General features: G+C 45.6%; 1 protein-coding gene across 5 annotated transcripts in view; it reads right to left on the minus strand.

Annotated features, from left to right (window-relative positions):
• Positions 1-17459, minus strand: part of SFMBT1 (Scm like with four mbt domains 1) — a 147456-nt gene extending 129997 nt beyond the window's left edge. The window contains exon 1 of one of the 5 annotated variants that reach the window (XM_055382663.2): positions 16948-17459. The gene's annotated coding sequence lies outside the window, so the exon portion shown is untranslated. Of the gene's footprint in view, positions 1-9078; positions 9827-15431; positions 15787-16307; positions 16504-16947 lie in introns of those variants that run through there. The other 4 variants (XM_063703851.1, XM_031009406.3, XM_019024284.3 and 1 more) reach the window with 4 other exon arrangements.
• Between the last annotated feature and the right edge of the window lie 7989 nt (positions 17460-25448).

The following is a 25448-nucleotide window of genomic DNA, read 5'->3' on the forward strand; positions in this document are numbered from 1 at the left end:
CTTCAAGATTCCAAACTCAGTTTCTTTAGAAATTCTGCACCAGAACAGGAGCAGCATTTTTAAAATTCCTTACCAAGTAGCCCAGGTAAAAACCAACTTTTAAAAACTTAGCTATATTTCTGCCAATGTACAAAAGAATACCACCCAAATACAGAAATTGATACAATTTGTTAATCCTTGCTGCTGCAATTTTCTCAAAACGAAAATACAAAAGCAAACTATCTGAATTCATAACAAGCAGCATACATTCAGGCCTTAGGCTTCAAAAGCATGGTCAACACCTCAGTAGTCTGAAGACATCTTCAGATGCTTTAGTCTCCCAAGACTCAGCTGGGGATTCTGCCTATGCCATCCCTTCTGCAACATGTGGTGGGTGGAGGGTGGGGAGAATGGGGGTGGTAGAAGGCCTCTCCACGACTCTCTACCTCCAACTCCTCTTACTCCACTGCACCCAGTTCCTCTACCTTTGGCATCTTGGGGGCAGGGAGGCTGGAGAACAGTCTACCCCCACAACTACACTAACTTAGAAAAAAAAACACTTTTAAGTGTTTAGTATTAGAAATACTAACTTAGAAAAAAAACAGTTTAAATATTAGAAAACTTTTCTTAATCCAAGCAAATTCAATTATCATTAGTCTATGGTACTGTTTGCAGCAGCAAAAAAAAAACCCAAAATATAAATAAATATGGAAACAATTAAATAAATATGGTGCATCCACGCAATAAACTACTAGGCAACCATTAAAAGAATGCAGCAGATCTATGTGTACTTGGATATATCCAAGATATTTTCAGTGAAAAGAGCGAAGTGCAAAACAATGTCTAAAATATACCACCATTTGAGTTTTTTTAATATGGATGCGGAAATATATGATTTACACACATAGAATGTTTCTATAAAAATACAAAAGAAACTGGGAATAATAGTGGCCTACAGAAGGGACTGAGGAACTAGGGGTTTCAGTAAAACGGAATACACTCTTTTTTGATATTCAAAAAAAAAATTTTACTATGTATGTGTATCCCTGTTCAAAATGTTTTAAAGGCGTACTTAAGTCTGTGATGATGATTTTAAAAAATAAAGCAACAGAAGAAAAAGTAATGCCTATTAAAAGCAATCTCATTTTTCTTAACTATTTCTAAAGTCTTTGTGGCACAATTTGAATTCAGTAAAACAGAGGAGACTGGAGGGATTGGGAGTTTGAAGAGGTCCCTTTCACCCTCCTCCTTTAAAATTACAGTAACTTTCAACTGGCCATAATGCTAAAAAAAAAAAAAAAAAAAAAAAAAAATCTACTTGCTTCTCCAACAAAAATATTTGGCTCCATTGTAACCAACATTTAAAAGATACAAATACATTAGCAAGTCTGTGACTAAAGTTCAATTACATTTTATATGCTAATATGAAATGCTAATCATATTTTTTATGAGTCAACAGTTTTACATAAGATTATTTTGTTTCTAAACTAACAACTTTAGAATTACTGAAGCATCCAAATTACCTAAACTCACTCCAGTCAAGCATCAGTTCAGTAAAAAACTAAAGGGTTTTCCCCCATAGCTTCAAAATTCCCAATCTTCTCCATTTCCAAGCACGATGGGGGGCAGGGGCAAGGGAGATGGCAGGCAAAGCCTAAGCCTGTCCAACCCTCTTCAGACTCTGTAGATGGCTCCTCCTGGTTTCAGGGATCCCAGCTCCTCATATAGATACAGCCATCATCAGCAATCCCACATTAAGTGCATTGATTCCATTAACAACAGTGGGAGGCAAGTGGCTCCACTGGCTTGGATTCTGAAGCTCAACCTGTGGCCCATGCACCTGCGAATAACAACAGGCTCTCTCATCAATCACACAGGGCAAAGGAAGTGGAGCTGCCCCACCCCACACCCACACAGAACCAGACTGCTGATTGCCTCTTTGTAACTACTGCCACAAAAAGTAAAGCAAATGCCCTGCAATTGGATTTTTACTAATGGAAATGCATTTGTCGAGAATCCAAAGATGCTCAGTTATCTTGGAAAAAAAGTTATAACATGATCTTCAAAAATGAAGATGAGGAAAGGAATTTTGCCAACTTAAAACATTCATCAAAATAGATATTTAAAGCAGCAAAATATGACAAAATACTAGTTTCTCATTTTTTAAAAACCTGAACATTCAGAACTAAAACTATAACACTGTAAAAAAAAAAGTGTCCAGGGATAGGAAAAAAATATTTCTTAATCATGTATAAATTGGTTATTTATTCATACCTCCATTTACATACACATATTTGCCAGGTGCTCAGTACCTGGATGCCATGGTGATTAAAAGACAGACACAGTCCCTACCTTCAGAGCTTACAATAGTAAATGAACACAAGGAATAATGCATTGGTGTATAGTTTATCTCTCCCACAAGGGACAATTAGGAAAAACATCCTGGGAGTAGGTTCACAGGTTTTAATATTCTCTATAGAGTGGCTTTAAAGCATTTTATGATAAATTAAAATTAAAATATTAAAATGAGCTAAAAATAGAATATTTCATATAGTGAAAAGTGTCACTAAGAAAATCAATGGTGAGAAAAAAGTGCCTCTGGAATGGAGGTAAGGATGTCTAGGGAAGGCTTTGCTGAGCTGAACCCTCCATGATTAAAAGGAACTAAATGTAACAAACTTGATGTCCAGCCAGCTGGATACAATGGCTCATGCCTGTAATCCCAGCACTTTCAGAGCCCAAGGCTAGCGGAATGTTTGAGGTCAGGGGTTCAAGACCAGCCTAGACAACATGGCAAAACCCTATCTCTACTAAAAATATAAAAAGTAGCTGAGCATGGTGGTACATGCCTATGGTCCCAGCTACTTGGGAGGCTGATGTGGGAGGATCTCTTGAGCCCAGGAGGCAGAGGCTGCAGTGAGCCGGGATCACACCCCTGCACTCCAGCCTGGGTGACAGAGCGAGACCCTGTCTCAAAAAAATAAAAATAAACAAAAATTGATATCCTTGGGATGGACAGAAGACCCATATGGGAAAGCAAGTGGAAAAGTGGTAGAGGTGGGCAGGGAACAAGAAACAAAGTATTGTAGGCCACACAAGAAGTTTGGATTTTATTCTAATTACGATGGAAAGCCACTGGCAGCCTCTAAGCCTGGAAATGACAAGATGAGAGCTCATTAAACATAATCATTTCTTGTTTAGAACATAATACATTTTCAAATAGGAATAACATTATAAGTGGATATGTTGCAGTATTGCTTCCATGCATTCATTCAGCTATAATTTATTTAGTGTCTACTCTGTGCTAGGTTGTGTGCAAGGTACTAACTAGGAATAAAACAGCATCTCTGACCTTGAGCTCACAGTTTAGTAGAGATGAGAAACACTGAACAAATAATCACAATTGTAATATTTACAACAGTGGAATATGTGGAATGCTGTGAGTGCCCAGAGCAAAGGGTGGTTAATGCAACCTGAGGGAGTCCAGGAGGGAAGGCTTCACAGAAGCCCTGGGCCTTAAAGGACAAACAGGGATTTCTTTAGCAGAACATTCCCCCCACACCTAAGCCTCTGATAGAATACAAGAAAATCTGGGGCCTACCAAAGACTCTGCCTTTTGAAGTATTTATGGGCCAGGTGCAAGAGCTCATGCCTATAATCCCAGTGCTTTGGGAAGCTGAGGTAGGAGGATCGTTTGAGGCCAGGAGTTTGAGACCAGCCTGGGCAACAGAGCAAGACTCTGCCTCTACAAAATTTTTTAATAAAATTTGCTTTTTTTTTTTTCAGATGGAGTCTTGCTCTGTCACCCAGGCTGGAGTGCAGTGGCACAATCTCGGCTCACTGCAGCCTCCGCCTCCCAGGTTCTGGCAATTCCCCTGCCTCAGCCTCCCAAGTAGCTGGGATTACAGGCACACATCACCACGCCCAGCTAATTTTTGTATTTTTAGTAGAGATGGGGTTTCACCATGTTGGCCAGGCTGGTCTCAAATGCCTGACCTCAAGTGATCCACCCACCTCAGCCTCCCAAAGTGCTGGGATTACAGGTGTGAGCCACTGCACCTGGCCCAAAATTTTTTTAATACCAACTTTTTTTGCAGCCATTTTTACCCCCCTCAACTACAAGCTTTTATCAAAATTTTGAAACAGAGATTTTGAAAAAATTCCAAATACTCTCTACTTAGATTCAAAAATTTTAAATTTCCTAATTATCTTTCTATATACACAAAGATTTATACACACACACATTTTATGAGCCATCTGAAAATGCTGAGGATATCATACCTCACCCTCTAAACTCTTCAGCTTGCATCTCCCAAGAATAAGCACATTCTCCTTTATGTATAACTACAATGCCATTATCACACCAAAAATGACAAAAAAAAAAAAAAAAAAATCGCCCTGGCACAGTGGCTCACGCCTGTAATCCCAGCAGTTTGAGAGGCCAAGGCAGGCGGGTCACCTGAGGTCGGGAGTTCGAGACCAGCCTGATCAACATGGAGAAACCGTGTCTCTACTAAAAATAAAAAAATTAGCGGGCTGGGGTGGCGCATGCCTGTAATCCCAGCTACTTGGGAGGCTGAGGCAGGAGAACTGCTTGAACCCAGGAGGCGGAGGTTGCGGTAAGCCGAGATGGCGCCATTGCACTCCAGCCTGGGCAACAAGAGCAAAACTCTGTTTCAAAAAAAAAAAAAAAATCAACAATTCCTTAATATCATCTATTATCAGGTACTTCTTCTTTTTAAATACAAAGGACTTTGTTGAAATTTTATTGAAGGAATGTGTTTTAATAAACTGGTTAGATTTATTACTTGCATTGCATTTTGACATTTTTAAAATGTAATAATACTTTATAAAATTTAAGTTAAGGAATCTTTCCTTGGCAACATTCATCACTGGCACGGGCATGGTAGCTCATGCGTATAATCCCAACACCGTGGGAGGCCCAGGCGGGCAGATCACTTGAGGTCAGGAGCTCGAGACCAGCCTGACCAACATGGTGAAATCCCATCTCTACTAAAAATACAAAAATTAGCTGGGTATGGTGGTGCATGCCTGTCTATAATCCCAGTTGCTCAGGAGGCTGAGGCAGGAGAATCACTTGAACCAGGAGGCGGAGGGTGCAGTGAGCCAAGATCGCACCACTGTACTCCAGCCTGGGTGACAAGAGTCTGTTTCAAACATAAATAAATTAATTAATTAAAAATAAATTTAAAAAATAAATAAAAATTAAAAACATATTAAAAGAATAATTGTGGGCCAGGCATAGTGGCTCATGCCTATAAACCCAGCATTTCGGGAGGCTGAGGCGGGCAGATCACTTGAGATCACGAGTTTGAGACCAGCTTGGCCAACACGGAGAAACCCCCATCGCTACTAAAAATATAAAAAATTAGCCAGGCGTGGTGGCACGTGCCTGTAATCCCAGCTACTTGGGAGGCTGAGGCAAGAAAATTGCTTCAACCCTGGAGGCAGAGGCTGCAACGAGCCAAGATCGAGCCACTGCACTCCAGTCTGGGCGACAGAGCGAGACTCTGTCTCAAAATAATGATAATAATAATTTTGGTAATCAAATATACCAAAAAGTGTGACAGCGGTCCATGTGAGACTGACATTTTGGGAGCACTGCCTTAGCAGAACAACACCCTAAGCAGATGGAACATGGCAGGAAAGGATTTACAGGAGAGTGGGTTGGTGAGGCTGCAGAGGCCATGAGAGAAGGGAATAAGCTGGACAAACGGACTGGGCCTGAGTGCTTCAAGGATTCCGCATGCCTTCCTGAGGAGTTTGGACTTCACCCGGCCAAATGTGGGATTTTATGTGACTAAAATCAAGTTTGTTTAGAAAGCTCTACTTGGCCTCAGTGTAGCTGGATGGATGGGAGAGGTGGGGAAGGTAGGGAGACCATTTGGAAGCAACAGAACAAGGTTTGTATTTTTCACTGCAAATATGTAACATTTTAGTTTTATGGGTTGAATAGCCTACTACATTGATAAATGAACAAAACAAAAACAGCAAAACTAAACAAAGTTTATCTTGAAAATGTTCATGTTGGTAGAATAGCAACTTTCAAAAGAGTCAGCAGAGACTTAAGTAAATTTTTTTTAAATGGAGTCTCACTCTTTTGCCCAGGCTGGAGTGCAGTGGTGCCATCTCATCTCACTGAAACCCCCGCTTGCCAGGTTCAAGTGATTCTCCTGCCTCAGCCTCCCCAGTAGCTGGGATTACAGGCACATGTCACCACGCCCAGCTAATTTTTTATTAAAATTGATGGGGTTTCACTATTTTGGCCAGGTTGGTCTCAAACTCCTGGCCTCAAGTGATCCGCCCACCTCAGCCTCCCAAAATACTGGGATTACAGGCGTGAGCAACCGCACCCGGCTAGAGACGTAAGTAAATTTTGAAAGGAGCCCTTCAGCATTTTTGACAGCCTCAGCATTTGATGAAGCTCTTTTTAATATCTAGTTTCACTTTCCAAGGTGTCTTTCCTTTTCCTTGGCAAGGTTCATCACTGGCACTAGTTTTACATTTATCAGTCACAATCAAAATTTAAATTTCCAAAGGAAGGAAGTGGGGTACAGAATAGATAAAATGGTTTAAAACATAGAGCATGCCCTCAAAGCAGTGCTGACAGCAACTCTGAGGAGCTCCATTTATGCAGAATCCACTGGGAAGGCTGCCCCAAGAGCCAGCCGCCAGTCCTGCCTGGGAGGAGAGGGAAGCAGAGAATGTCCAGCTATCCTGCCTTGGGACAGGATGCTGGCCCTTCACCCCTACTCCACTAGGAGGACTCTCATTTTATTTTACTCATCGGGCTTCCTAGAAAGATTTCATTTGAACAAAGGGTTCCACAACTTTAAAAACACTTGAAAACCAAGGAGTCAGAACTGTACGTTCTAACTCCAAGGCTGGCAATTGAAGAATAAGACCTCAAGTTCCACAGGAAAGCTCCCAGTGGACAAAACAAACACCATCGCTGAGGAGCAATGTAAAGAAAGAGACCTGGGCAAACAGGCCCACTAGAGGACTGGCGTCTTTGGGGTAGAAGGAGAAATTCTATTTTGGACCTGTGGATTCTGAGATGCCAGTGTGGCACCCAACTTGGAAGCCCAACGGGCAGGGATGTAGGGGTCTTAGAGGAGCACAGGAGCTAGACAAACTCTAAATGTGGACAACTTCATTGAGAGAGATGTAAATAGAAAGAAGGGAAGGTCTTAAAAGGTTACAGAAGGCAAAGACAGAAAGGTCTGCCTCAAGACAGGGCTTTCTGGAGAACCTGAATTCTCCTCCAAGGTAGTCTATATCCAGGAGCAGAGAGAGGCACTGGCTGGAAGGCTGCAGGTGGCTTATGGGGCCACAGAAGGGAAAGAGGGAAAGAACAAAGTGGATTGGCTAGGGAGCAGCTCAAAGATTAGACAGTGGGTCCAGGCCTGATGGGGCTGGGACTCTGGGAGAAAATGAAGGTCGCAAGGAGATAAAAGACGAGGCACAGGGAGAACAGTGAATCCTCTCAAGGAGGCTGTAGAGAACCCAACATTTCACCAGCACACTATTCCGGAAAGCACTCCTGTCAGACAAAGTCAACAGAAAGCCAAAAACAGGAGTAAAAGTCAATGGCTAGGAGAGGAGCTAGGGTGAGGGCAGTTGTGTCTTACCGCCCTGACTGGCTGTGGCATCATGCAGCCCTCCTCAAGCACTTGCTGAGAAAAGGAAGACTCTCCCTAGAAGGGGAGGCCAGAAGAGACCACCCAGCCCTCTGCTTCCCTTGTCATAGCCATTCCTGAGAATGGAGCCTGACAACAAAGAAAGTCATTTGAAGCTCTTCTCTGTTGACTGAGGAGCCCAATTGAATACTTACAGGAAAACTGGGTACAGATAATGCCTAGGAGAAGATCTAAGCCTGTTTCCCAATTTGCATATGGTGTTATTCATATTAACGATAAAGAAAACTACGTATTTTTAAGTGCAACTATAACTTGATTGAGGACTGGAAAGCCAACATTAAAAGAGAAATAAAATTAAATTAATATTAATTACATTAAGAGATCAAGGGATTCAGATGTTTTAATACCATCATAAACACCTATAACAACAATAATACACCCGAAGTTTCTCAAATTTCTATCTTTAGCTAGACCACCCAATCCTGCTCATTTTGCTCAATGATAAAAATGAAAACCAGGCTGGGCATAGTGGCTCATGCCTGTAATCCCAGCACTTTGGGAAGCTGAGGCTAGAGAATCACTTGAGGCCAGAAGTTTTGAGACCAGCTTGGACAACACTGAGAGACCCCATCTCTACAAAAAATGTTTTAAAGGCCCGGCGCAGTGGCTCACACCTGTAATCTAAGCACTTTAGGAGGCCAAGGCGGATGGATCGCCTGAGGTCAGGGGTTCAAGACCAGCCTGGCCAACATGATGAAACCCTGTCTCTACTAAAAATACAGAAAATTAGCCAGGCATGGTGGCAGGCACCTGTAATCCCAGCTACTCAGGAGGCTGAGGCAGGAGAATCACTTGAAACCAGGAGGCGGAGGTGGCCAAGATTGCACCGCTGCACTCCAGCCTGGGCAACAAGAGCAAAACTTTGTCTCAAAAAAAAAAAAAAATGTTTTAAAAAATTAGCCAGGTGCTGGGGCATGCACCTGTAGTCCTAGCTACTCAGGAGGCTGAGGCAGGAGAACTGCTTGAGCCCAGGCACTCCAGTTTAGACAACTGTCTCCTACCCTGTATCTCCTCCCCTAACCATTGACTTTTACTACCATGGCTCTATGCTCTATTAGACAACATCATGCCAAAGAAACTGATACTTTCTCAGAAAAGCCTTACTAACTCTAGGAAACAACTAACCATTCTTAAGAATTGAATAGTAACACAACACACAATAAAAATCAGGCTTCATGACATTTACTGTCTATTCTTCAATGGTTTCCAGAAAGTCAAAAACATCCTTGCCGGGAAGAAAGGACAGTAATTAAGAGATGGCCTCCCCCCGGTAACAAACAGTATTAGGAAACTCATCCCACATTTACTACATTAATACAGCCATTAAAAATAATAATGGAGGAAAATATAACTCTTTAACCATTCTGAAAGTACATACCTGCTCAACTCTCTATTACCCTTAACCGTCAAACCTGCTTTCTCTCCAACCAGGATTGGACATCTCTATTTCACAAATACAGAATTAAAGTGATACAGCAAATCTAAAATACAAAGCATTAATTAGGTGGTATCATTATTATGTAAGTCATTAAGCCTTTTTAAACACGTGCTAGTTTTCTATCAATACAGAAACAAGAGTGAAATATGGCAAAACCTCAACTAACCAGAACAGCTGGGGATTGAGTCACTGAATATGCCTTTCAGATAGGTGAAGGCTTATTTACAATTCTAAACACACACATTTTTTTGGTTAACTGTTCTGGACGACATGCTTTGACACAGGCCAACACCACGAATGTCAGTGATCACACGGTAAGATGGCATCCTGAGACCCAAAAGGCCTTACTCCTTACTCAATGTGACCCCGGACTCCAGCAACCTTTGCTTTTATATTTTCCTTGTCTTCCACCCTGCTGTCACAATCTGCTCTGTTTCTTTTGTTCGAATAAGCAAGTGTGCCCAAACTGTATCTAACGACAAGGTACCTGGTTCTCTAGGCTCTGCTGGGCACATACGGAGTTCTTCCAAGGGAGGTAAACAAATCCTAGCAAACAGTATTCTGTGACCTGACCTCCACTTTACCTGCTGTGGAAGTCTTTCAAATAATTTACTTCCTCAAAAAAAATTCTGACACATGCTACAACATGGATGAACCTTAAAGACATTATGTTAAGTGAACTAAGGCAATCACAAAAGGATAAATACTGTATGATTCCACTTAGATGAAGTACCTAGAATAGCCAAAATCATAAAGACAGAAAGTAGAACAGTGGTTGTCTAGGGTGGGAGGAGGGGAGTTGGGGAATCCCTGTTTCATGGGTACAGAGTTCCAGTCTGGGAAGATTAAAAAAGTTCTAGAGATGGATGGTGGTAATGGTTACACAACAATGTCAATGTACTTAATGCCACTGACCTGTACATGTAAAAGTGGTCAAAATGGTACAATTCATGCTATATGTATATAACTTACCACAACCATACGTTTACAGAGTCTCTCTCTGTTGCCCAAGCTGGAGTGCAGTGATGTCATCTCAGCTCACTGCAACCCCCACCTCCTGGGTTCAACCAATTCTCCTGCCTCAGCTTCCCAAGCAGCTGGGACTACAGGCATCCGCCACCACGCCTGGCTACTTTTGGTATACATTTTTTTTATTTGATTTCATTTACGTTCCAGGATACATGTGCAGGATGCGCAGGTTTGTTACACATAAACATTTTTAATAATAAAAATTTATATCCTCATTATATATCACTATGTTCTAGACAGGCAATATGCTAAGTGCATTGGTGTGATCACCATCTAACCACTCCAATAGGGTTATTTTATGACGCAAGTCAAAATGAGCCCAAAAGGTATCTTAAAGTTACAATTCAAAATTACCATATACTATTTTTAACACAGAAAAAGCATATTTTAGAAGAACCGATCCTTAAGAAAGAACACTAGAAAAAACTGAGAGACAGGAAAGCACTCTAGTCTGGGGAGCAAATTAATGTGAACAGAAATGAAGAACCAGTGGCAGCCCATGGGCAGCCTTACTACTGAGCAAATATTCCATAGTAGCCACTTCAAATGCTTTTTAAAAAACTCTTCAGGGTATAAAAAATAATAATTTGGAATTCAAATCTGAGTACTTGTTGGCTAACACTTTAAATTGAATATCAGCAAGAAAAACTCCTGAGGCATTTTGGTAATTGCTAAATTTCTCATCCCAGCTCATGTTGTCATTCCAAATGTGTGACTGTCCCACACTTTCAACTGCCAACAAACCACCTTCCAACTCTCATCTAAGATCCTCTCCAAATACCATCTCAGACAGAACCCAAGTTTCCCAGATAAACAGATACTGACACTTAACAACCCTATCTGCCCCACATCAGTTTAATAATTAACCTTTCTCTAGACTAAGCAAAAACATCAAAAAAGAACCAATGCACCAGACCAGTATGCCAATTAAAAAAAAAAACAAAAGACCCAATGCACACAGTACTGTGCATCATGTTGGAAATACCACCTTATAGCCTCTCTCTGCATAGTGACATGGTTGGCTCACTGAAGTCACTCAACTGTTCAAACCACAGAGTTCAACAGGTACTTAACACATCATTTAACACACAATATACAGACTACTTTTTTTTTTGTTTTTATTTATTTTTTTGAGACAGGGTCTCGCTATGTCACCAGGCTGAAGGGGTGTGATCACAGCCCACTGCAACGTCTGTCTCCCTGGCTCAAGAGATATACCTGCCTCAGCCTCCCGAGTAGCTGAGACTACAGGCATGCACCAAGACACCTGAATTTTTTTTTTTTTTTTTTTTTTTTTTTTGTAGAGACAGGGCTTCCCTATGTTGTCCAGGCTGGTATCAAACTCCTGGACTCCAGAGATCTGCCTGCCTTGGTCTCCCAAAATGCTGGGATTACAGGTGTAAGTCACTGCACCCGACCTATTTTTTGTTTTTAAATAAATTCCTTGAGTGACTGCCTGAAGACAAAAGAGAGCTAAATAAGGTTATAAACATCCTCTTGAATAAAAGAAAGAATAATTACATGCACGTTTTCAGGTGTCTCTGAGTTAGAGGAAAAGGTTTACAATCAAATCATTAAGACTTATGCAGTGAAGTCATATAATTTTTCTATTAATAATGTGTCGGTGTTCTTATCCTTCCTCCCCCTTTTGAAAAGTTTAAACATGAATCTGCAACAACCTGACCACATTCTTTCTATTTTAAATCATTTTCCGCGAGGCGCGGGGGCTCATGCCTGTAATCCCAGCACTTTGGGAGGCCAAGGAGGGTGGATCACCTGAGATCAGGAGTTCAAGACTAGCCTGACCAACATGGTGAAACCCCATCTTTACCAAAAATACCAAAATTAGCCAGGAATGGTGGTGCATGCCCATAATCCCAGCTACTTGGGAGGCTGAGGCAGGAGAATTGCTTGAACCCAGGAGGCAGAGGTTGCAGTGAGCCATGATCGTGCCATTGCACTCCAGCCTGGGCAACAAGAGTAAAAGTCTGTCTAAAAAAAAAAAAAAAAAAAAAAAAAAAAAAAAAAATTCTTTTCCAATGAGGTTAGTATCCCCTGAAGAATGGGAGACTCCTATCAAAATCCCACTCCCCAAACTCTAATGGTTTAAAATCTCGCAAGTAACCAAAATCCCCACACACTTTTATCCCATTTAATAACTATGTATATACAGAAATATTATTTTCAAATACAAAATACCCCAGTTAGGTAACGAATGCTATATACTAAAAGAAAAATACTCTGCCATAAGGAAGTTGTATCATTTACTCATTACAAGTTCTTTTATTTTATGTTATTCCAAAATATTGGTTATAAGCCAAATAATCCAAGAAAGCAAAATTTTGGAAAATTATAAGAGAAAAAATGTAACATTAAAAATATTAAAGATGTAAAATGTCTGCCTAAATAATGGCCTTTTGCTTTTTGGACTGTATCTATTTACTTAATGTGAACATAACATGATGTCAAAATAAAAAGCCAATGAAGTTTGTATAGTTCATCTTTTCTACAGACTTTAGAGTTCAATGATACCTGCTGCTACACCACCATTCCACAGCTAAACCCAGTCTAGGTATCACTGTGAAAGCAAAAGTATACTACAGAAGCAGGAAGATTATGGATAGGCAAATCATACTGGGTTGGTTGGTTTGTTTTTTGAGACAGTGTCACTCTGTTACCCAGGCTGGAGTGCAGCACTGCAATCATAGCTCACTGCAGCCTCGAACTCCTGGGCTCAAAGGATCCTCCCACCTCAGCCTCCTGAAGAGCTGGGACTATAGGTGCCCACCACCGCGCCTGGCTAATTTTTTTATTTTTTTGTAGACACAGGGTCTCCCTTTTCTTTCATCCAGGCTGGCCTCGAACTCCTGGTCTCAAGCGATCCTCTTGCCTAGCCTCCCAAAGTGCTGGGATTATAGGCGTGAGCCACTGTGCCTAGCCAGCAATCATTTTTAAAAGGAAAAATCTGAGTTTACAACAAAACAGCAAAAAAAGGAAATTCCCTTTCACTGTGTATTTTGTTTTTCGTTGTGTATCTCTTTAGTTGCTTCTCTTAAAAATGTAATAGATTTTAAATTAAACAATCTGATCACATAAAAGCCAAGAAATTTAAAAAGAGCCACAAAAAGAAACAATGTATCAATAATAGCTAAGTCATCAATTACTCTCTTGGCTAATGAGGCTGTGAATCTTGGGTGGAGTGACCAAATCCAGCTTAGCTGCTGGTCAGTCAGTTGGCTGGCTAGCTTAACACAGAAAGACAGAATTATTCAGCGAAATCATTTCACAGAAGAAAACCTTTTAACTTTGTGGACTATTCCCCATGGATCCCTACACCACAGGCCTTAGAACATTCCCAACTTTTATCACACAGATATCTTTGCAGTAAAAAACACAAGCCTTTGTTAGGAACTAACAAAATAAGAATTCATTTACAACATCTAACCCATCTCCTTTACAGTAGAAACAAGAAAAGGCACAAGACATTGGTGAAGGAAATGCAAATTGTTGCAGCATTTGCTTCAGTGGAGAATATTTAAAAGTCCACCTTCCTAGAGAGAGGGTTAATAAAAAAAAAAGGTATCTTAGTCATGCCGATTTTTTTTAATCACACCTGACATAATTTTTAGTTAACCTTTTGTTTTTGCTTTCATTGTTGGACTTCAAATGATTTGATAAACCAGCTGACTATCCTGTATATATAAGTCAACTGCTGTCATTGAAAAGGTTGTTAAAGCTTTACGCACACATTCTTAATTCACTTAAAGAAACCAATTTTCATTCAATTTTCTCAGCAAATTCTAGGCATTAAGAAACTGATTCATCTACTGACACCTTAAACTCTAACTTGTTAGGAAAATTCATGATTCATTCTTCAAATCTGTTGTCTACAAATATATAGTACCTATATTCTAAAAATGGGAAGTCACAGATTAATACCATTGTCTGTGAACATAAGGACTCCCAAGAACTACCAATCGTAACCTGCAAAGTATTGCCCCCACTGAAAAGTGACCTTCTAAGAAGTTCCTCAGGACAGAATTTTAAGTTATTCTGGATTACAAAAACCCTAAGAATCATTATAAAAGCAAAGGGTCATGGCCAACACGGCCATAACTCCAAGTTTACATACAAGTTATCCTCAGTTTGTTAGTATTGCCCCTTTAACCCTCAAAAGGGTCCTGTTTTGAGGCAAAACTCATCTGTGGTGACAGAAGTCAGAATTGTGGTTGCCTTGGGGAGGGGGAATGTGTTTACTGAATGGAAACGATACAAGGCCTGAAAATGTTCCATATCTTGATCTGAGTGTGGTTATCAGGGCATATACATATATAAAAAGTCATTGAATTGTACCCTTAAGATCTTTCGGTAGGTTATACATACCTCCATAAAAATACATATAATTTTTAAGCACATTGAAATACATTGTTAAAAATCTATTCAAATAATCATATAAAACCATTCTGGATCTAGCTACCAAGATGTTTTTTCCAAATGAATTTTAATAAAGACACACATTGCGAGCACTTTTATGTAGAACCTCTCAAAATATACACTGTGATTTCTAAGAATCTTTCAGTTAAGAAAGCCACCGAATTTTCGAACTGAGAGCACCCCCAAAAATGATCTGTTTATCTTAATGTTGCAAATAAGGAAAATCAAAGCTACAATGGGTAAGAAATGTGCCCAAGATAAGGCAGTTAGTCAATGACAACGGTAATAACAGAACTGTTTCCTGATCTCTGGCCGTTTCTATCAGGCCGTTACTTTTCTGACATCGCAAACAAATCTTAACTCCGAATCTACCTACGGCCTAATTCAACAAATGCCTCAAAACGCTAGTCAACAGGCCTCAAAGTGTACACATAAAGACACATCTTCCTTCATCCTCTCGCCAGTTGACAAATTAATGATTACAGGTTCAGGCACTTTACCCAGATGCAATAAAATTAAGAATGACATCTTAGAAAATGTGGTTCAAGAGAAGACATACGCGGGGATTGACAAAATCCATCTTACTTCCTTTCGAATCTCTTTGATGGTTACTTGGTTCTCAAACACAGATCACTGCTAACAGGACTCAAAAACACCACTTGGGACCATCAACCAGTGCTGCTTCGGGCGACCCACTGGGAACACCCCCACTTGACCCGAGCGTCCACCACTTCTTGAACACAAGCTCTGGGGGTGACCTGTGCCTGCCGGCTTAGTTTTAGACCCTACGGGAACAGCTGACATCTTGTGAAAAACTTAGCATAACGTACATCCTTTCCGCGGGAATTTATTTCTGTTCGCACAAGGCGTTTCTGCTCCGCACAGAGCAGGCCTTGCTTCCCAGGACGCCGCTCGCCCCTCCACAGCCTCCTTTTCAGCGTCCAAAATCGGACTTTAGGAACAGAAATCGAAACGGTCGCGGACCTCCCGAGCGGCAGGTCGGGGCGCTGCCGGGTCGGCGCGGGGTCCAGCGGCGGTGCCCGGCGGGCCGCGGCGCGGGAGAGGCCCGCTCACTTCACAACGGCGGCCCGGAGCCACCGGTTGCGGCGGCCGCTAGACGCTCCGCCACCGCGCAGCGACCGCCCGGGCCCTCCGAAGTTCCGACCGGCCGCGCGCCCGGCCCCAGCTGCGGGTTCGCGCCCCGCCCGGAGCGAGCCCGGGGGGCGGGTCCGCGGGGGCTCGGCGGGCGGAGCGCGGGGCGCGCGCGGGGAGGGGCGCGCGGCGGGCCCGGCGCGCCGGGGAACTTGGGCGCCCGCCACTGCCGCCGCCCGGCCACTTTCCTTTCACGCCTCCCGCGGGCTGACGCGCGCCGCGCTGCCTGCCACGGGCTGACGGCCGCCGCCGCTCTCCGCCGCGGCGAGGCGCCCAGGCGCGCCCCTGCAGCCGGCCGGCCGGCGCGCGGGACCGCGGGGCCGCGCGCGGGCGCCGCTCTCCCCCCGCCCCGCCCCCGCCCCCAACGTGCCGCCGCCGCCGCCGCCGCCCGTTGGCGCCTCAGCCCGCGCGCCCGCCGGCGCCCGGCGGTTTCCCGTTGGCAAAGTTGCGCGGCCGCTTCGAAGGGGACGCCGTACGGTCCCCCGCCCCGGCGCCGCCGCCGCCCCTCCAGGCCGCCGCGCGGGAAGGCCCAGCCGGCGGCCCCGCTTTTTTACCTGCCGGGAGTTTTCGCGCGCGCGCTCGCTCGATCGCTCGCTTTTCCCCCTCTCGCGCTCGTTTTCTTTCTTTCCTTCTTTTCGCTCCCCCGCGCGGGCGCTTTTTCCTCCCGCGCTGCCCGCGCTCGCCCGCTCGCGCCCTCCTTCCTGCTGGGTTCGGCGGAGCGGGGCGGCCGGCAGCTCTCCCCGCCCCCCTCCACCCGCGCTCCGGCGGAGGCGGCGGCGGCGCTCCGCGCTCCGACTCATTCCAATATGGCACGGACGCAGGGCGCATGCGCCCGCGCCCCCCCACCCCCAGCTCCGCGGTCCTCCCGGCAGCCTGCGCCCCTCGCGCCGCGCCCGTGGAGCTCTTGGGCCCGGCTGCCCCGCTCCCGCCCCAGCGCCATCCCTCCTGGCTGGGGCCTCGCGGGAGGCAAGGACTCCGCGGGCTGGTGTGCCGGGGGTCCGGCGCCGCGGGCCACCCACGCCCCCAGCCAGCAACTCGGCGCGGACGGCCCCGAGGCCGTGGCGCAGGACACGCGGCGGCGCCTCGGGCCCCCGACGGCGCTGTGGCCCCGAGCGGAACGGCCCGGAAGAGGAGACGCGTCCCCGGGAACCCAGTGCCCGCCCTGGCCCAGCCCCGACCCAGCCCGCGCCTCACCTCGGGTTGTAGACAGAGCGGCGGGGATCCCAGAGGGGTTCGCGGGTCGGACCTGGAGTACCGGCCCGGCGAAGCGCGCCGCTGTCGCCCGCACGTGACTGGCTCGGACAAGATGGCATGAGCGGAGAAGCGGCCGGATCCCAGATGTGCGCGTGCCGCCGCCGCGGGGACTGCGCCCGTTTGCCTGCCCCTCGTCGGGGATCGGGCGCTCCCTCTGAGACCTGAAAGGGCACCCAAGTGCCCCCTGTCTGCGAAGTCCGGCGCGGGCCCTTCGGCGCCCCCGATGTCTCTAGGCTTCCGCAGGAGGCGCCCTGTAAATCTTGAGTCTTCCTGCAGCGAGGGCACAGGACAGCTGCGAATTGGGACGAACGAGCCCAGAGCCCCGGGAAGGATCAGAACCTCGAAGGCGGTTTCAAGTCGGCCCCGCAGACCGAGGTGACCGTGGGCGGTTACGTTGCCCGAGCTCGCCCCCTCCTCCTGAGCGCAGGTGCCCGTGGGACATACACCCGCCCACCTGCTCCGGAAAGTTCCTTCCAGAAGGGAGTTCCCGCGCCACCGAGACCCGGGAGCTCCCGATCAGACTCCCAGGCCGTGAAAGGCGTTATCGGATAGGGCCCAGAGGCGCCCCCACCGCAAGAAGAAAGTCTGGGGTTCTCACCGTGTGCCAGGTGCGAGCTCAAGCCACCTCCCTCAACCGCTCTGAGAAATATCCCACTTCACAAACTTGCTCAAAGTCACGCTGCTGGCTGGATTTGAATCCAGATATTTTTAGCACCACTGAAAAAACAATATGATAACCGGAGAGAGAAAGAAAAATCTAAAAAGAGTACAGTAATCCATATTGTTACAATGAAATGCAACTTTTCACGACATGAAACATATATATACTGTGTATAGTTGCAACCACACTTTTTTTGTTACTACTTTCACTACCATTTTTATTTTGTTCACATGATTCATTTTTAAGTTGTGCAGATGTCCTTAACTATTCACTCAGCCCCCTAATGTTTTTGGTTCTTTACGGTTGTTTGCTAACCTATCCTTGAATTCTGCACTTGGGACAAATACCTGGGAGTGGAAAGGCTCCCAGGTAGAAGGCTATGAATAGCCAAGTGGTCTTGGCTTACAGCGTCATATTTTTCCCAAGAGTTGCCCCAATTATTCTAACGCCTCCAAGGAACAAGTGTAAGGAGTTTAACACACTTATAAACATTGAGTGCCATTTCCCCCCTACTTTAATAGTCTATTGCTAGTTCAAGGTTACTTAGCATTTCTTAGGTGACACAACATTCAAAAATGAATGTTTTTCCATGCATTTACTATATGCATTCCCTGTCCTGTGAATAATCTATTCATATCCATCTTCTGGGGACTTGAACCTCTTCTAACTTTGAACAAGCATTTTTTTATGTTACAGATATTACTCCTTTGTCGTCATTGATGCAAATATTTTCTAGCCTGTTGTTCTTTCTTGTTTTATTATAATGTTCAGTGTGTCATTCTAATGTTTTAATGGCTTCAGTGCTGACAAAGTGAGCTTTCTGCTGCCCATCTGATAGTCTTTTTTCTGCTAGTTTTGTACAATTTCATTTCATATTTCATTCTCTGATGACTATCCCGATTTTATTTTGGCTTATTTATTTGGAGTAAAATATGGACATAACTCACTACCACTGTCATCGGTTGTTATTAATTCTGCACTTACCATTTATTAAATAATTATTGACCAGACGTGGTGACTTACACCTGTAGTCCTAGCATTTTGGGAGGTTGAGGCAGGAGGATCGCTTCAGGCCAGGAGTTTTAGGCTGCAGTGAGCCGTGATTGTGCCAGTGCACTCCAACTTGGGTGACAGAGCAAGACTCCATCTCAAAAAAAAAAAAAGGCCGGGCGCCATGGCTCACGCCTATAATCCCAGCACTTTGGGAGGCCGAGACGGGTAGATCACGAGGTCAGGAGATTGAGACCATCCTGGCTAACACAGTGAAACCCCGTCTCTACTAAAAATACAAAAAAATTAGCCGGGCATGGTGGCGGGCGCCTGTAGTCCCAGCTACTCCGGAGGCTGAGGCAGGAGAATGGCGTGAACCTGGGAGGCCGAGCTTGCAGTGAGCTGAGATCGCGCCACTGCACTCCAGCCTGGGCGACAAAGCGAGACTCCATCTCAAAAAAAAAAAAAAAAAAAAAAAATCCTTTGTTTAGTAAAATCTACTTTTACGCTAGACTTTCAATTTTGATTAATATATTTCTGAATTCTCCATTTCCTTCCTTAGACCTCAGTTTGAGCAAATACCATATGAATCTAAATATTGGTTCTTTGGAATAGGTTCTAACATATGAAAAGGCTTGATTCCCTCTCATGCCCTTATGAGGTCTTCTTTTTTCAGATTATCAGTTGATATCCACACTGGTTTATGTGTCTCTACACATCCTAGGATAATCATATAAGGGTTAAGAGGACTGGCTTTGAGGACGGACCATCCAGGTTCAACAACCAGCCCTGTGACCTTGGCAACTTATCTATCCCCTCTGGGCCTTCAGGTCTTGGTCTGTAAAATTAGGATAAGAGTAACAGCTGCCTCTGGCCTGGCGCAGTGGCTCACGCCTGTAATCCCAGCACTTTAGGAGGCCGAGGTGGGCAGATCACGAGGTCAGGAGATCGAGCCCATCCTGGCTAACATGGTGAAACTCTGTCTCTACTAAAAATACAAAAAAATTACCCAGGTGTAGTGGTGGGCGCCTGTAGTCCCAGCTACTCGGGAGGCTGAGGCAGGAGAATGGCGTGAACCCGGGAGACGGAGCTTGCAGTGAGCCAAGATCGTGCCACTGCGCTCCAGCCTGGGTGACAGCAAGACTCCATCTCAAAAAAAAAAAGATTAACAGCTGCCTCACAAGCTCAACGCCTAGGACATAGTAAATGTTTTGTAAATGTTAGCTATTGTTAATAATTTTTTTGAGACAGAGTCTCACTCTGTCACCCAGGCTGGAGTGCAGTGGTGCAATCTTGGCTCACTGCAACCTCTGCCTCCTGGGTGCAAGCGATTCTCCAGCCTCAGCCTCCTCAGTAGCTGGGATTACAGGCGCACGCTACCACACCCGGCTAATTTTTGTATTTTTAGTAGAGACGGGGTTTCACCATGTTGGTCAGTCTGGTCTCGAACTCCTGACCTTATGATCCACCCGCCTCAGCCTCCCAAAGTGCTGGGATTACAGGTGTGAGCCACCGCACCCAGCCTTTTTAAAATTTTTTTTGAGAGAGGGTCTCACTCTGTCACCCAGGCTGCAGTGCAATGGTGCTATCATGGCTCACTGCAGCCTCTACCTCCCAGGCTCAAGCAATCCTCCTGCCTCAGCCCCGAGTAGCTGGGACTACAGGTGTGCACCACCATGCTCAGCTAATTTTTGTATCTTTTGTAGAGACAGGATTTTGCCATGTTGCCCAGGCTGGTCTTGAACTCCTGGGCTCAAGTGATCCACCCGCCTCAGCTTCCCAAAGTGCTGGCCACCACGTCCGGTCCTATCTTTCAATTTATTCAAATATTGTAAAATTCTCTTGCCTTTCTCCAGTGCTCACCTTCATGACCCCTAAGGAAGAAGAACAGAGAACTCAGGGAACAGTTTAAAACTGTCTGCACATCTGACTTGTGTCAGACACTGTGTAGATGTGGGTGTGAGTATGCACATGTGCGATTGGACAGAATCTCCTTTAACTCTTGCAACATCCTTTAGGACAGGCCGTAACATTCCCTATGGACAAAGAGCAAACTGAGAGCTTCCAGGTCATCCTTAAAGAGAAGCAAAGCTTAGCCACAAACCAGGCATGCCAGCTTCTCAACCACGCTACTGGGAAATTCGAGTTGGGGATTGTTGACAGAAGATGCAGCCCCAGAGGCGCACGGAAGGAGGGGTAACTTATGGAAAACTGACTTCTGGTCATGACTCACCCCAGTTGAAAGCCTTTCAAGGTTCTCTATTGCACTTTGCAGAAGTCCAAAAGCCTCACTTTGGCCTATAAGGCACCAGGGCCAGGTGCGGTGGCTCACGCCTGTAAGCCCAAAAGTTTGGGAGCCCAAGATGGGCGGATCATGAGGTCAGGAGTTCGAGACTAGCCTGGTCAACATGGCGAAACCCCATCTCTACTAAAGATACAAAAAATTAGCCGGGTGTGGTAGCACACACCTGTAATCCCAGCTACTCGGGAGGCTGAGGCAGGAGAATCACTTGAACCTGGGAGGCAGAGGTTGCAGTGAGCTGAGATGGCACCATTGCGCTCCAGGCTGGGCGACAGGGTGAGACCCCCGTATCAAAAAAAAAAAAAAAAAAAAAAAAAAGACTGGCCGTGGCCTGGTGCAGTAGCTGATACCTGTAATCCCAACACTTTGGGAGGCTGAGGTGGGCAGATCACGAGATCGGGAGTTCAAGACCAGCCTGGCCAACATGGCAAAACCCCATCTCTACTAAAAATACAAAAAATTAGCTGGGCGTGGTGGTGCGCGCCTGTAATCCCAGCTACATGGGAGGCTGAGGCAGGAGAATTGCTTGAAGCCGGGGGGGGGGGGGGGGGGGCGGAGGTTGCAATGAGCCAAGATCGTGCCATTGCACACCAGCCTGGGTGACAAGAGCGAAACTGTGTCTCAAAAAAAAAAAAAGACTGGCCTGGCCCACCTTCACCTGTCCCATTCACTGTCCTACTCACCTGCCTTGCTTGCTGTATTTTAGCTGCACCTGTCTCCTTTCCATTTCATGGGTATGTCACTGTCCTTCCCACTGGCACACTCCCCATCCCACTTCCTGCACCCACCTTTACATAGGTGACACCTTATTGTTCCAGTATCTGCTTAACAAGATGGTCTCCTCAGAGAGGCTTTCCCTGCCCACCCCATCTGAACAGGTTCTCTCTCTCCCGAGTGGTGATATTTCTAATTTATACCTGCATTTGTTTGTCATTTATTTGGGTTCTGTCCCCCCTGTAATCCCACAGATGGACATCAGTCCCCTTGAGCACAAAGACATGCCTGTCTCCATAACCATGAGGTCAGCCCTTTCCCCGAGAGGCAGTGGGAAGACAAGAGGGTGGCTAGTGGGTCATTTGGCAGCATCCAAGACCAGAGGCTGGCACACCCAGGAGGCATCCTGGGCATTGCCAACTTAGTCTCCACTTCCTGCTGGCTTCATGGGGTAGGGGTTGTAACCCTCTGTCATCATTGACCAAGGGGTCAATGTTCAACCATTCTATATGAACCCCCTATGCCCTGAGGCCTTGCCTGCCCATGAAGCAGGCCTGTTTTCTGCAGGTGGGCATCAACCTGGGGCCTTGTACTGGATGAGAACCTGAGGGCCAGGCCTGGACCCTGGGGACTGGCAGAACCCTTGGCCAGGGCATCATGCTGTTTTCAACCCAAGAAGAACTGAATGAAATTCCACAAGCCAGCCAGGCCTGCTGTCAGTGATCAGCGGCCCTCCATTGCCACTGACCAGCCGGCTTCCTTCAGTCAGTCCAAATGAGGCCAGTCACATAATGACTCCCTGTGGCTAATTACCCAAGCAATCAGGTGATCCCCACTGTAGAGTCACTGCTCACCCCATGCCATTCTTCACTGAGGTCCAACTGACTATGCTGGCCCTGCTGCCTCGGGAGCACAGACCATGACTCCACATTCTCCATAACACCTGCCCTGCTTCCCTCCATGTCTTGGCTCCTGCAAACCCTGCTCCACCAGGTGTCCTTCTCACCTACGCTGTGTTGTCAGGGAAGAAACAGTGGGTGTGGAGGCAGACAGCTGGAGTCAAGTTCAGAGTTAGTCACTGCTTCTCTATGAGACCTTCTATGGGACCCTTCACCACTCTGGGCTCAGTTTCCTCATCTTTGTAAAATGGGGAGGAAATCACCTACTTTGCTGGGTCATAGGAATCCAAGAACAAAATGTGTATAAACATTCTTTGCAAACTGTAAAGCACAACAGAATGATGAGAAATAGTTGTCCTGACCTCAAAGCCATCTCCTCCAGGAGGCCTCCCAAGATTGCTCCCCTTCTTTCTCTGTCTTCCTAAAGCACTTAGCTTGCTTTTCCTCAGTTGCTTACCACAGAACAGGCACTGGCCCTCTTGACCCCGTTTTCTATGCCACAAGCCCAGGATTATGCCCCCATTCATCCCCAAAGACCGCTTCTCTTGGAGAAAATATATTAATGGGCACAGTGTTCCAATTTTATGTTATTGAGCCATGCATTTTTCTTAAATTATTTTGCACCTTCAACTTCTTATCTGCTAATAAGAGGTCACAGGCACCAAATAAGTGACCAAGGACGCTCAGCAATACCGGAAAAAACAGGGAGCAGTTCTTTGGGTTGGAGGTTGGAGTGTCTTTTTTTTTTTTTTTTTTTTTTTTGAGACGGAGTCTCGCTCTGTCTCCCTCTGTGGATCACTTGAGCTCATGAGTTTGAAACCAGCCTGGGCAACACGGTGAAACCCCATCTCTACAAAGAATACAAAAATTAGCCAGGTGTGGTGGTGCACACCTGTAGTCCCAGCTACTTGGGAGGCTGAGGTGGGAGGATGGCTTGAACCTGGGAGGTGGAGGTTGCAGTGAGCTGAGATGATGCCACTGCACTCCAGCCTGGGCAATAGAGCCAGACCTTGTCTAAGGAAAAGAAAAAAAAGTTGTGTGAGGAATGTATACAGTGACTGGGACAGAGGACACAGACTGGTAGGCCCTGTGTCAAATGTGGCCCAGATGGCGCTTTGCTGTTGTTGTTGTTGTTTTATTTTGTTTTGTTGCTTTTTTTGTGAGACAGGCTCTTGCTCTGTCACCCAGGCTGGAGTGCAGTGGCACAATCATGGCTCACTGCAGCCTTGATCTCCCAGGCTCTAGTGATCCCTCCACCTCAGACTCCCAAGTAGCTGAGACTACAAGTACGTGCCACCATGCCTGGCTAATTTTCGTATTTTTTTAGAGATGGGGGTCTCACTATGTCACCTAGGCTGGTCTCAAACTCCTAAGCTCAAGTGATCTGCCCCGCATTGGCCTCCCAAAGTGCTAGGATTACAGGCATGAGTGTGGCCGAAATTTTTTTACAATACTTTTTTTTTTTAGGTATAATTTGCATACAATAAAATATACCCATTTTGGGCTGTGTGCGGTGGTTCACGCCTGTAATCCCAGCACTTTGGGAGGCTGAGGTGGGCAGATCACATGAGGTTGGGAGTTTGAGACCAGCCTGGCCAACATTGTGAAACCTCATCTCTACTAAAAATACAAAAATTAGCCAGGTGTGGTGGTGCACGCCTGTAATCCCAGCTACTCGGAAGGCTGAGCCATGAGAATCCCTTGAACCCAGGAGACGGAGGTTGCAGTGAGCCAAGATCACCCCACTGGCCTCCAGCCTGGGCGATAGAACAAGACTCTGTCTCAAAAAAAAAAAAAAAAAAAAAAATATATATATATATATATATATGTATATATATATATATATATATATATATACATATACCTATTATATAAGTGTAGAGTTCTCTGAGTGCTCACAGAGGTGCAGCCCATGTAACCACCACCACGAAGACACAGAGACTTCTTTTTTTTTTTAAGGGAGTCTCTCTCTGTCACCCAGGTTGGAGTGCAGTGTTGTAATCTCGGCTCACTGCAACCTCCGCCTCCCAGGTTCAAGCAGTTCTTCTGCCTCAGCCTCCTGGGTAGCTGGGATCACAGGCACGTGCCACAATGCCCGGCTAATTTTTGTATTTTTAGTAGATGGGGTTTCACCATGTTGGCCAGGCTGGTCTCGAACTCCTGATCTCAGGTGATTTGCCAGCCTCGGCCTCCCAAAGTGCTAGGATTACAGGCGTGAGCCACCGCTCCTGGCCAACACAGAGGCTTCTAATGACTCCCCTCACCCATAGGCAAACACTGATCTGATTTCTAGTTTCAAGATTACTTTTGCCTGTTTTTATAAACTTCATCATAGGCCGGGCACAGTGGCTCATGCCTGTAAATCCAGCACTTTAGGAGGCCGAGGTGGGAGGATTGATTGAGGCCAGGAGTTCGAGACCAGCCTGGGCAACATAGCAAGACCCCATCTCTACAGAAAATTTAAAAATTAGCCAGATGTGGTGGCCCAAGCCTGTAGTCCTAGCTACTCTGGAGGCTAAGGTGGGAGGATCACTTGAGCCTGGAGGTGAAGACTGCAGTGAGCTGTGATTGTGCCACAGCACTCTAGCCTGGGTGACAGAGTGAGACTTTGCCTCAAAAAAAAAAAAAAAAAAAAAAAAAGAAAAAGAAAAAAAGAAAAGAATAAAGAAAGAAAAGACAAGAAAAATATTTCATCATAGAGCAATACTCTCTCATGTCTGTTTTTTATTATTATTTTTTGTTCAGCTCCTCCAAGTAGCAATCCTGTCTGGTTGCTTTTTTCTTTGTTGTTGTTGTTGTTGTTGTTTTCGAGACGGTGTCTCACTCTGTCGTCCAGGCTGGAATGCAGTGGTGCCATCTCAGCTCACTGCAACCA

This window comes from Gorilla gorilla, chromosome 2, assembly GCF_029281585.2.
Source record: "Gorilla gorilla gorilla isolate KB3781 chromosome 2, NHGRI_mGorGor1-v2.1_pri, whole genome shotgun sequence".
NCBI lineage: Eukaryota > Metazoa > Chordata > Mammalia > Primates > Hominidae > Gorilla > Gorilla gorilla.